This window comes from Muntiacus reevesi, chromosome X (genome assembly GCF_963930625.1).
Source record: "Muntiacus reevesi chromosome X, mMunRee1.1, whole genome shotgun sequence".
Lineage (NCBI taxonomy): Eukaryota > Metazoa > Chordata > Mammalia > Artiodactyla > Cervidae > Muntiacus > Muntiacus reevesi.
Genome location: NC_089271.1, coordinates 115,733,309 through 115,746,337, shown reverse-complemented (window position 1 = coordinate 115,746,337; position 13,029 = coordinate 115,733,309).

The following is a 13,029-nucleotide window of genomic DNA, read 5'->3' as shown; positions in this document are numbered from 1 at the left end:
TAGTCGTGTCTGACTCTGTGCAAACCTATGGACTGCTGCCCGCCAGGTTCTGCTGTCCATGGGATTCTCCAGGCAAGAATACTGGAGTGGGCCGCCATTCCCTTCTCCAGGGGATCTTCCCTACCCAGGGATCAAACTCATGTCTCTTAAGTCTAACCTGCCTTGGCAAGCAGGTTCTTTACCACTTAGCGCCACCTGAGAAGCCCTAATAAAGGTATGCCATTACACAAACATCATCACACCACATCATTACAAACATTTCCATTAGCCTCAGTTTTTTCCTTGGACTCCTTAGCAGTCATCCTTGCCCCAGCCTCCAGACCCAGGCAAACACTAATGTGCCTTTTCTCATCATAGCTTTGTCTTCTCTAAAAATTTCATATTAAAGAATCATACAGAATACTGTTCTTCCCCGGTGGCGCTAGTGGTAAAAAATCTGCCTGCTTATGAAGGAGACCTAAGAGACAGGGGTTCAATCCCTGGGTCAGGAAGCTCCCTTGAAGAAGGAAATGGCAACCCACTCCAGTACTCTTGCCTGGAGAATCCCACGGACAGAGGAACCTAGTGGGCTACAGTCCATGGTGTTGCAAAGAGTAGGACATGACTGAAGCGACTTAACACACACACACACACACACACAGAGAGAGAATATCTAGTGTCTTTTATTGAGTATGTTTGCGATTCATCTCTGTTGTCACATACGTTAATAGTTTATTCTTATTTGGGATCAGTGGCCACTCTGAACTCATGAAAAGTTAGGTGTTAATTTGTAAGAAAACTAACTCTCCCAAGTTATTCCAATCCTACGGTAAAGGTCAAGGAGGGAATGGTCAAATGCATTTAATATACAATTTCCAATTTGTAAGAGTCACCATTTTTATGTGGAACAATTCCCACTACAGATGATAGATCATGAAAGGGTTTCGTGTTGCTAACTAAATAGCTACAAAATGGTAATTTCTGTCTCATAAAAAAGTAAAATTGATAATCGATAAATTGGATTTGAAAATAATATTGTTGTTTTAAAATTTCTGATTAGTATTCCACGATATGGATAAGTCACATTATGTTTACCTGATTGCTAACTGATAGACGTTTAGTTGATTCCAACTGATAGACTGGAAACTGATGTTTCCAGTTTGATTTTATGAAAAATGCTTCCATGTACATTTGCATTCAAGTCTTTGTGTGGACATATGTTTTCATTTATTTGAGTAGATATACCTAGGAGTGGAATTGCGGGGCCATATGGTAAGTGTCTGGCCTTTATTGACTTGACACGTGATTAAGGGTATGTGAGAGAATTCTAGGAAAAAGGAGAAGGTTATTGAGAGGCAGAAATGCACTGAGAGATAAATTCATTACTTCATAATTTGTACCTCAATATTTAGGAAGCCTAGGACTTCCCTGGCACTCTACTGGTTAAGATTGTGCTTCCAATGCAAGGGGCACAGCTTCGATCCCTGGCCAGGGAACTAAGATTCCACATGCTGTGCAGTGTGACCGAAATTATGTGTGTGTGTGTGTGTGTGTGTGTGTGTGTGTGTGTATTTGTGTGTATTTATGTATATGTATACGTGTGTGTGTGTGTGTGTGTGTTCAGGAGATGTAAGAAATGGGAGTTCGATCCCTGGGTCAGGAAGATCCCCTGGAGGAGGTCATGGCAATCCACTCCAGTATTCTTGCCTGGAGAATTCTACAGACAGAGGAGCCTGGCAGGCTACAGTCTATAGGGTCACAAAGAGTCAGACATGATGAAGTGACTTAGCACGCACATATTATATATATATATATATATATATATATATATATATATATATATATGAAGCCTAAACATTTTGTATGATGCAAAACTGCCTCCATCTATTACAATTTGAGAATTTCACACTGACCACAGCAAAGAATATGAGGCATGTGTGGGCGGACAAGTGTCATATCCTTTTGCTTTTTCAGACTGTTCATGGGGTTCTCAGGCAAGAATACTGAAGTGGTCTGTCATTCCCTTCTCCAGTGGACCACTTTTTGTCAGAACTCTCCACCATACCCATCCATCTTGGGCGGCCCTACAAGGCATGGCTCATAGTTTCTGAGTTAGACAAGGCTGTGGCCCATGTGATCAGTTTGATTAGTTTTCTGTGATTGTGATTTTCATTCTGTCTGCCCTCTAATGGATAAGAGGCTTGTGAAAGTTTCCTGATGGGAGAGATTGATTGTGGGGGAATCTGGGTCTTGTTCTGATAGGTGGAGCCATGCTCAGTAAATCTTTAATCCAATTTTCTATTGATGGGCGGGGCTGTGTTCCCTCCCTGTTGTTTGGACTGAGGCCAAACTATGGTAGGGGTTGAGTTCAGTTCGATTCAGTTCAGTTCAGTCGCTCAGTCATGTCCGACTCTTTGCAACCCCTTGGACTGAAGCACACCAGGCCTCCCTGTCCATCACCAACTCCCAGAGTTTACTCAAACTCATGTCCATTGAGTCGATGATGCCATCCAACAATCTCATCCTCTGTCATCCCCTTCTCCTCACACCTTCCATCGTTCCCAGCATCAAGGTCTTTTCAAATCAGTCAGCTCTTCATATCAGGTGGCCAAAGTGTTGGAGCTTCAGCTTCAGCATCAGTCCTTCCAATGAATATTCAGGGCTGATTTCCTTTAGGATGGACTGGTTGGATCTCCTTGCAGTTCAAGGGACTCTCAAGAGTCTTCTTCAGTACCACAGTTCAAAAGCATCAATTCTTCAGTGCTCAGCTTTCTTTATAGTCCAACTCTCACATCCATACCTGATTACTGGAAAAACCATAGCTTTGACTCTATAGACCTTTGTTGGCAGAGTAATGTTTCTGCTTTTTAATATGCTGTCTAGTTTGGTAATAGCTTTTCTTCCAAGGAGCAAGTGTCTTTTAATTTTCTGGCTGCAGTCACCATCTGCAGTGATTTTGGGCTCTAAATGGTAGGGGTAATGGCAGTAATGGCAACCTCCTTCAAAAGGACTTATGCCCACACTGTTGTATTCAGTTCAGTGCCCCTGACCCCACAGCAGGCCACTGTTGACTCATGCCTCCGCTGGAGACTCCTGGACACTCGCAGGCAAGTCTGGAATCAAGATTGCCAGGAGAAATAACGACAACTCTTGAGAGTCCCTTGGACTGCAAGGAGATCAAACCAGCCCATCCTAAAGGAAATCAGTCCTGAATATTCATTGGAAGGACTGAGACTGAGGCTGAAGTTCCAATACTTTGGCCACCTGATGTGAAGAACTCATTTGAAAAGACCCTGATGCTGGGAAAGAATGAAGGCAGGAGGACAAGGGGACAACAGAAGGTGAGATGGTTAGACAGCATCACTGACTTGATGGATATGAGTGTGAGCAAGCTCCAGGAGTTGATGATGGACAAGGAAGCCTGGCTTGCTGCAGTCCATGGGGTTACAAAGAGTCAGACATGACTGAATGACTGAAATGACTGAACTGACTGGGTGGACAAGTATCGGGATCAGGGCAAAGAAAGGCATCAAAATCTGAATAACTTACATGGTTATTCACTTTTCAGGAACCACTATGTTTAACCATGACAAGAATTTGCTTTAACAAAAAATTCCACTTAAAGATTCGGGTGGAATTTCTGCTCTTTGTAGAGCCCACCATTTCATAATTTGTATTTTTTTTAACCTGGTCTCTAAAGAGGCCACTCTGGATAGTAGTCTCCCCTTGAAATATAAAATTAGACTGATTATGTTTTGGAGCAAGAAATTATGAAGGAGATCAGAGAACTCTGTGATGACAGGAATCCCTATTACATAGATCCAAATACACCCACAAGTCAAATTTGTCCTCTTTAAGTTGATCTAACCCAGTTAATTAATAACAAAGAAATCCATCCTGTTTCCCAGTCCAAGAGCTTTAAAAAAGTGGAGAGAACCTCTGTTGTTGGAGACTTACAGACTGAGAGTTCTAGTTATTCATTTTTCACTTCTCAAATATGCAGACAGAATTTGAGCTTGAGTCATAGGCCAAAATCTAAACTGTTTCATCTTTCTCTCATTGGAAGATCACCCCTAGAATCCTGAGTAATTTGAGCACAGGAACCCGATGGTTCACTAGATGTTGTTTACCTAGGGCTGATATACTTAGGATTTTTTTTTAACTTTAACCCACTCCAGTATTCTTGCCTAGAAAATCCCATGGACGGAGAAGCCTGGTAGGCTACAGTCCATGGGGTCTCAAAGAATCAGACATGACTGAGCGACTTCACTTTGACTTTTTTTAAATTTATTTATTTTTTAATTGAAGGATAATTGCTTTCCAAAATTTTGTTGTTTTTCATCAAACATCAACAAGAATCAGCCACAGGTATACATATGTTCCCTCCCATAGGGAGGATTTTTGAAGTATCCATCACATCACAGAATTCCTTCTTATTTTTATAAAATTAATTTATCTTTTCCTTTTTAACTTTTTATTTTATATTGGAGTATAGTTGATTAACAATATTGTGTTAGTTTTCAAGTGTACAGCAAAGTGATTCAGTTATACATATACCATATATATATATATACATATACATATATATATACCATATATCCATTCTTTTTCAAATTCTTTTCCCATTTAGGTTGTTATATAATATTGAGCAGAGTTCCTTGCACTGTACAGTAGGTCCTTGTTTGTTATCCATTAAAAAAAAATTATTTGGCTATGTCAAGTCTTAGTTGTGGCATGTGGGATATTCCTTGCGTGAAGCAGGATCCTTTCATTGTGGCACATGGATTTTTATTTATTTTATTTTTGGCTGTGCTAGGTCTTAGTTGCTTTGTGCAGGCTTTCTCTAATTGTGTCGAACGGGGCTTCTCTTGTTGCAGAGCACAGGTTCTAGGCGCACGGGCTTCAGTAGTTGCAGCAAGTGGGCCCAGGAGTTGTGGCACACGAGCTTAGTTGCTCTGGGGCATGTGGGATCTCCCCAGGCCAGTGATTGAACCCGTGTGCCCTGTATTGTCAGGCAGATTCTTATACTCCGAACCACCAGGGAAGTCCAGAATTCCTCTTTCTTTAATAAAGACCTACAGAAATCTCTCTTTGATCTCAACTGGTCAACTGGATTATTTTAATTTTTATCATATTAAGTGATTCTCAGAGTGTGGTCTCCTACCAGCAGAATCAGTTATCACCCAGGAACCTGTTAGAAACACAGATGCTCAGGCTCCACGCCAGATCAGTTAAATTAGAAACTCTGGATATGAGACCCAGCAATTTGTGTTTTGACATGCCTTCCTGGCGATTCTGAAGCAAACCAAAATGTGAGAGCCCCTTTCCTGTTTAACAATGGCTGAGGACGTTAGAGTCAAGTTTGCAGCCTCTCTTGAGCAAATGTCTTCTAATCCCTCTCACCACCACTTTAGAGGTAGAGTAGATTTCTTCAGCACCCTTAGATTCCCAGTTCCACGGAGATTTTTTTAAAGATTTTCCTAACATTAAATGAATTTGAGTGAAACCATGAAAGCTAACTTTAAAAATCGGTAATTTATCTGTTCAATGTGTAAATGGCAACCCACTCCAGTATTCTTGCCTGGAGAATCCGATGGACAGAGGAGCCTGATGGGCTACAGTCGAGGGGGTTGCATAGAGTCAGACACAACTGAAAAACTACAGAACAAATCTACAACCAAGAAGCTGATTTTGAAAACCTTGGATGATAATATTGACCTATTGTGTACTAAAGACAAACAAAAAGGGACTTAATCATTTTGTTCAGTCTAAGTGCCTTGCAACTTGAACTACAAACAATTAACTAGACATGGTTATGCTTTGTGGGTGAATTACAGGGTAAAGTTCAATTCAGTCACTCGGTTGTGTTCGACTCTTTGCGACCCCATGGACTGCAGCACGCCAGGTCTCCCTGTCGATAACCAACTCCGGAGTTTACTCAAACTCATGTCCATTGAGTCGGTGATGCCATCCAACAATCTCATCCTCCGTCATGCCCTTCTCCTCCTGCCTTTAATCTTTCCCAACATCAGGGTCTTTTCAAGTGAGTCAGTTCTTCATGTCAGGTGGCCAAAGTATTGGAGTTTCAGCTTCAGCATCAGTCCTTCCAATGAATATTCAGGACTGATTTCCTTTAGGATTGGCTGGTTGAATCTCCTTGCAGTCCAAGGGACTCTCAAAAGTCTTCTCCAACACCACAGTTCAAAGCATCAATTATTCAGCACTCAGCTTTCTTTATAGTCCAACTCTCACATCCATACATAAGTATGGGAAAAACCATAACTTTGACTAGATGGACCTTTGCTGGCAAAGTAATGTCTCTGCTTTTTAATATGCTGTCTAGGTTGGTCATAACTTTTCTTCCAAGGAGTAAGGATCTTTTAACTCCATGGCTAAAGTCATCATCTGCAGTGATTTTGGAGGCCCCCAACATAAAGTCTGTCACTATTTCCACTATTTCCCCATCTATTTGCCATGAAGTGATGGGAGCAGATGCCATGATCTTTGTTTTCTGAATGCTGAGTTTTAAGCCAACTTTTTCACTCTACTCTTTCACTTTCATCAAGAGGCTCTTTAGTTCTTCTTCACTTTCTGCCATAAGGTTGGTGTCATCTGCATATCTGAGGTTATTGAAATTTCTCCTGGCAATCTTGATTCCAGCTCGTGCTTCATCCAGTCCAGTGTTTCTTATGATGTACTCTGTATATAAGTTAAATAAGCAAGGTGACGATATACGGCCTTGACATACTCCTTTCCCAATTTGCAACCAGTCTGTTGTTCCATGACCAGTTCTAACTGTTGCTTCTTGACCTGCATACAGATTTCTCAAGAGCAGGTCAGGTGGTCTGGTATTCCCATCTCTTTCAGAATTTTCCAGTTTATTGTGATCCACACAGTCAATTTTCCACAGTTTGTTGTGATCCACACAGATGGGTCATGATAGAGAGTTCTGACAATATGTGTTCCACTGGAGAAGGGAATAGTAAACCACTCCAGTATTTTTGCCTTGAGAACCACATGAACAGTATGAAAAGACAAAAAGATAGGACACTGAAAGATGAACTCCCCAGGTCGGTAGATGCCCAATATGCTACTGGAGATCAGTGGAGAAATAACTCCCGAAAGAATGAAGGGATGGAGCCGAAGCAAAAACAACACCCAGTTGTGGATGTGACTGGTGATGGAAGCAAGGTCCGATGCTGTAAAGAGCAATATTGCATAAGAACCTGGAATGTCAGGTCCATGAATCAAGGCAAATTGGAAGTGGTCAAACAGGAGATGGCAAGAGTGAAGGTCGACATTTTAGGAATCAGAGAACTAAGATGGACTGGAATGGTTGAATTTAACTCAGATGACCATTACATCTACTACTGTGGGCAGGAATCCCTTAGAAGAAATGGAGTAGCCCTCATAGCCAACAAAAGAGACTGAAATGCAATACTTGGATGCAGTCTCAAGAATGACAGAATGATCTCTGTTCATTTCCAAGGCAAACCATTCAATATCACAGTAATCCAGGTCTATGCCCTGACCAGTAATGCTGAAGAAGTTGAAGTTGAACACTTCTGTGAAGACCTACAAGATCTTCTAGAACTAACACCCAAAAAAGATGTCTTTTTCATTATAGGGGACTGGAATGAAAAATTAGAAAGTCAAGAAATACCTGGAGTAACAGGCAAATTTGGCCTTGGAGTACAGAATGAAGCAGAGCAAAGGCTAATAGAGTTTTGCCAAGAGAAGGCACTGGTCATAGCAAACACTCTCTTTCAACAATGCAAGAGAAGACTCTACACATGGACATCACCAGATGGTCAACACCAAAATCAGATTAATTATATTCTTTGCAGCCAAAGATGGAGGAGGTCTATACAGTTAGCAAAAACAAGACCGGGAGCTGACTGTGGCTCAGATCATGAGCTCCTTATTGCCAAATTCAGACTTAAATTGAGGAAAGTAGGAAAAACCACTACACCATTCAGGTATAACCTAAATCAAATCCCTGATGATTATACAGTGGAAGTGAGAAATAGATTTAAGGGACTAGATCTGATAGAGTGCCTGATGAACTATGGATGGAGGTTCATGACATTGTACAGGAGACAGGGATCGAGACCATCCCCAAGAAAAAAATGAAAACAAAGCAAAATGGCTGTCTGAGGAGGCCTTACAAACAGCTGTGAAAAGAAGAGAAGCAAAAAGCAAAAGAGAAAAGGAAAGATACACCCATTTGAATGCAGAGTTCCAAAGAATAGCAAGGAGAGATAAGAAAGCCTTCCTCAGCAATCAGTACAAAGAAAGAGAGGAAAACAATAGAATGGAAAAGACTAGAGATCCCTTCAAGAAAATTAGAGATACCAAGGGAACATTTCATGCAAAGATGGGCTCATAAAGGACAGAAATGGTATGGACCTAACAGAAGCAGAAGCTATGAAGAAGAGGTGGCAAGAATACAAAGAACTGTACAAAAAAGAACTTCACAACCCAGATAATCACGATGGTGTGATCACTCACCTAGAGCCAGAAATCCTGGAGTGCAAAGTCAAGTGGGCCTTAGGAAGCATCACTTTGAACAAAGCTAGTGGAGGTGATGGAATTCCAGTGGAGCTATTTCAAATCCTAAAAGATGATGCTGTGAAAGTGCTGCCCTCAATATGCCAGCAAATTTGGAAAACTCAGCAGTGGCCACAAGACTGGAAAAGGTCAGTTTTCATTCCATTCCCCAAAAAAGGCAAAGCCGAAGAATGCTCAAACTACTGCACAATTGTATTTATTTCACATGCTAGTAAAGTAATGCTCAAAATTCTCCAAGCCATGCTTCAGCAATACGTGAACCGTGAACTTCCAGATGTTCAAGCTGGTTTTGGAAAAGACAGGGGAACCAGATATCAAATTGCCAACATCTGCTGGATCAGCAAAAAAGCAAGAGAGTTCAAGAAAAACATCTATTTCTGCTTTATTGACTATGCCAAAGCCTTTGACTGTGTGGATCACAATAAACTGTGGAAAATTCTTCAAGAGATGGGAATACCAGACCACCTGACCTGCCTCTTGAGAAACCTGTATGCAGGTCAGGAAGCAACAGTTAGAACTGGACATGGAACAATAGACGGGTTCCAAATAGGAAAAAGAGTGTGTCAAGGCTGTATATTGTCACCCTGCTTATTTAACTTATATGCAGAGTACATCATGAGAAACACAGGACTGGATGAAGCACGAGCTGGAATCAAGATTGCCAGGAGAAATTTCAATAACCTCAGATATGCAGATGACACCAACCTTATGGCAGAAAGTGAAGAAGAACTAAAGAGCCTCTTGATGAAAGTGAAAGAGTAGAGTGAAAAAGTTGGCTTAAAACTCAGCATTCAGAAAACAAAGATCATGGCATCTGCTCCCATCACTTCATGGCAAATAGATGGGGAAATAGTGGAAATAGTGACAGACTTTATGTTGGGGGCCTCCAAAATCACTGCAGATGATGACTTTAGCCATGGAGTTAAAAGATCCTTACTCCTTGGAAGAAAAGTTATGACCAACTTAGACAGCATATTAAAAAACAGAGACATTACTTTGCTAACAAAGGTCCATCTAGCCAAGGTTATGGTTTTTCCCATAGTCATGTATGAATGTGAGAGTTGGACCATAAAGAAAGCTGAGTGCTTTCGGTGTTGGAGAAGACTCTTGAGAGTCCCTTGGACTGTAAGGAGATCCAACCAGCCAATCCTAAAGGAAATTAGTCCCAAATATTCACTGGAAGGACTGATGCTGAAGCTGAAACTCCAATACTTTGGCCACCTGACATGAAGAACTGACTCACTTGAAAAGACCCTGATGCTGGGAAAGATTGAAGGCAGGAGAAGAAGGGCATGACAGAGGATGAGATGGTTGGATGGCATCACTGACTCAAAGGACATGAGTCTGAGTAAATTCCAGGAGTTGGTGATGGACAGGGAGGCCTGGTGTGCTGCAGTCCACGGGGTGGCAAAGAGTCGGACATGACTGAGTTACCGAACTGAACTGAACTGAACACAGTCAAAGGCTTTGGCATAGTCAATGAAGCATAAGTAAATGCATTTAGAGTATCTATCATGATTTGTTTGTTAACCTGGAGATCTCTTATTCTTTAGTTAACGAAACAGATGGAAAACCTAAGTCCACAAGGTGAATGAGTGAATATGGTTAATGGTTAGGAGCTGAGGGTTTTTCGGCACTTGTCACTGATTTTTAATCTTCAGAATCCAAAGGGAACTTATTTTCATGTTTACTCTGCTACAGAATGCTTATGTGACCTTGCATGAGAAACTGTCCCCCTCTGAACCTCATTTTTGCCTCTGAAAAAAAATTGAGGATTTGATGTCATCGTCTCTAAGATCACTTCCATCTCTGATCTGCTTGAAGTCTGGAATTCTAGAGAGCCCAAAACACCAGCAGCATCCGGGACATCCTGCTTTCTCCTGACCTCTTCAGACCAGAGGGCAGAGGAAGGAGGGAAGACGCACTGGTGGCTGCAGCCCGAGGCAAGTGTGCCTGAGATCTTTGGAATTCAGATAATTTTAAAACTCACACACAAGGGTTTGTTTCTTACTAAACAGTGCTGTGCAGCCATCAGCTGAGGTGTGAATTGGGGGATACTGTTTGCTCTCTGCTAAATGCTACGTAGGAATCCCAAAGAGATTTTTATCATTAGCTTTGTGAGAACAAGATGTGGACAGTATAGAGAGCTGTGTTCTTTTTTTTATTTATTTATTTTTTAATTGTTGGAAAATAGCTTTACAATTTTGTGTTGGTTTTTTGCCATATAATAAGCAATATATATGTATATATAATTATGATTAATTCATGTTGTTGTATGGCAGAAACCAACACAAATACACACACACACACACACACACACACACACACACACACGAAAGGGTGAAGTTGAAAGGGTCAGTCACTCAGTCGTGTCCAACTCTTTGTGACCCCATGTAGCTCACCAGGCTCCTCTGTCCATGGTATTCTCCAGGCAAGAATACTGGAGTGGATTACCATTCCCTTCTCCAGGGGATCTTCCCGATCCAGGGATCATACCTGGGTCTCCTGCATTGCAGGCAGATTCTTTACCATCTGAGCCACAAGATATAACCCTTCCCTCCAGAGCCTCCCTCCCTTCTCCCCATCCCACCCACCTAGGTCATCACAGAACACCAGACTGGGCTCCCTGCATTATTTATCAATTTCCACTATTTTACACATGATAGTGTGTATATGCTGATGCTACTTTCTCAATTCCTCCCACCCTTACCTTCCCCAGCTGTGTCCACAAGTCCATTCTGTATAAGGTTCATCAGTACCACTTTTCTAGATTCCATATATATGTGTTAATATACAATACTTGTTTTTCTCTTTATGACTTCACTCTGTATAAGAGGCTCTAGTTTCATCTACCTCACTACAGTTGACTCGAATTCATTCCTTTTTATAACTGAGTATTATTCCCTTCAGAATGGGAGAAAATAATTGTAAAAACAACAACTGACAAAGGGTTAATCTCCAAAATGTATAAGCAGCACATACAGTTCAATGTCAGAAAAACAAACAATCCAATCAAAAAACAGGCAGAAGACCTAAACAGATATTTCTCCAAAGAAGACATACAGATGGCCAATAAACACAGGAAAAGATGCTCAGTATCACTCATTATTAGAGAAATGGAACTCAAAATTACAATGAGGTATCACCTCACACCAGTCAGAATGGCCGTCATCAAAAAACCTACAAACAATAAATGTGAGAGAGGATGTGGAGAAAAGGGAACCCTCTAGCACTGTTGGTGGGAATGTAGACTGATACAGCCACTGTGGAGAACATATTGGAGATTCCTTTAAAAAACTAGGAATAAACCTGCCATGCTGCATGCTAAATCACTTCAGTTGTGTCCAACTCTTTGCAACCCCATGGACTATAGCCCACCAGGCTCCTCTGTCCATGGGATTCTCCAGGCAAGAATACTGGAGTGGGCTGTTGCCATACCCTCCCCCAAGGAATCTTCCCAACCCAGGGATTGAATCTGGGTCTTCTTATGTCTCTTGCATCGACAGGTGGGTTCTTTACCACTAGTGCCACCTGAGAAATCCAAACCTATCATATGACCCAGCAATCCCACTGCTGGGCATATACCTGAGAAAATCACAATTCTAAAAGACACATCTACCCCAGTGTTCATTGCAGCAATATTTACAATAGCCAGGACAAGGAAGCAACCTAGATGTCCATCAACAGATGAATGATACAATGGAGAGCCATTTTCTGTAGAGCAGATCTTAAAGGGGCAGCCCAGTGCGTGAAATTACTTACGGGTATATACATCAAAGTTCAGGGGTTTGGGTTTATCCAAACATCCCCCCTCCTCATTCCCATCAAAAACAGCTATTTCACTGGGTAATTCAAGCCGTGAGGATGATTTCATAAGGGGGTGGAGAATAGGTGTGGTTTTGGTTGTTCAAATTAACCAGATAATTGATTTGATTCAACCAATTCACTTTCCCTGTAGAATGTATCGTGCTTATTATTCTGTCTGTATAAAAGCCATCTTTGTTTGCTGGTCCTGTTCATTGGATAACCAAATATATTACTGTCTTTACAAAAGTTTCTTCTAGCTGAGAGATTATCCTCTGAGTTTGATCATTTCAGAGGATATTTCTGAGCAGGTTAATATTATCCAATGCCTTTAAACTGCTGGCCTGCCACTCCCAAACAACCCCCCACCCCTCATATGCACACAGAAATCACATACACTTTCTGTAACAAGGGGCGTTTCTTGCTGGTACTAAGAGGATTGCTTTTATTTTCTGCTTCCTTGGGTTAATGTAAATATTATCTACATGCCCATAACTTCTAGAATAGCCTGAGGCATTCCCTCACTTGAAAAGAATGATTTTCATTCTTACAAGTCCTTTTGCATCAGAACCTTGAGCTGTGTTCTCCATTATTTTATTTTGCAACTAGGCAGGCTCCTTTTAACCATTTCTAAAGGGAGAAACCCTAAACAACATTTACAAAAATACGTGGCAT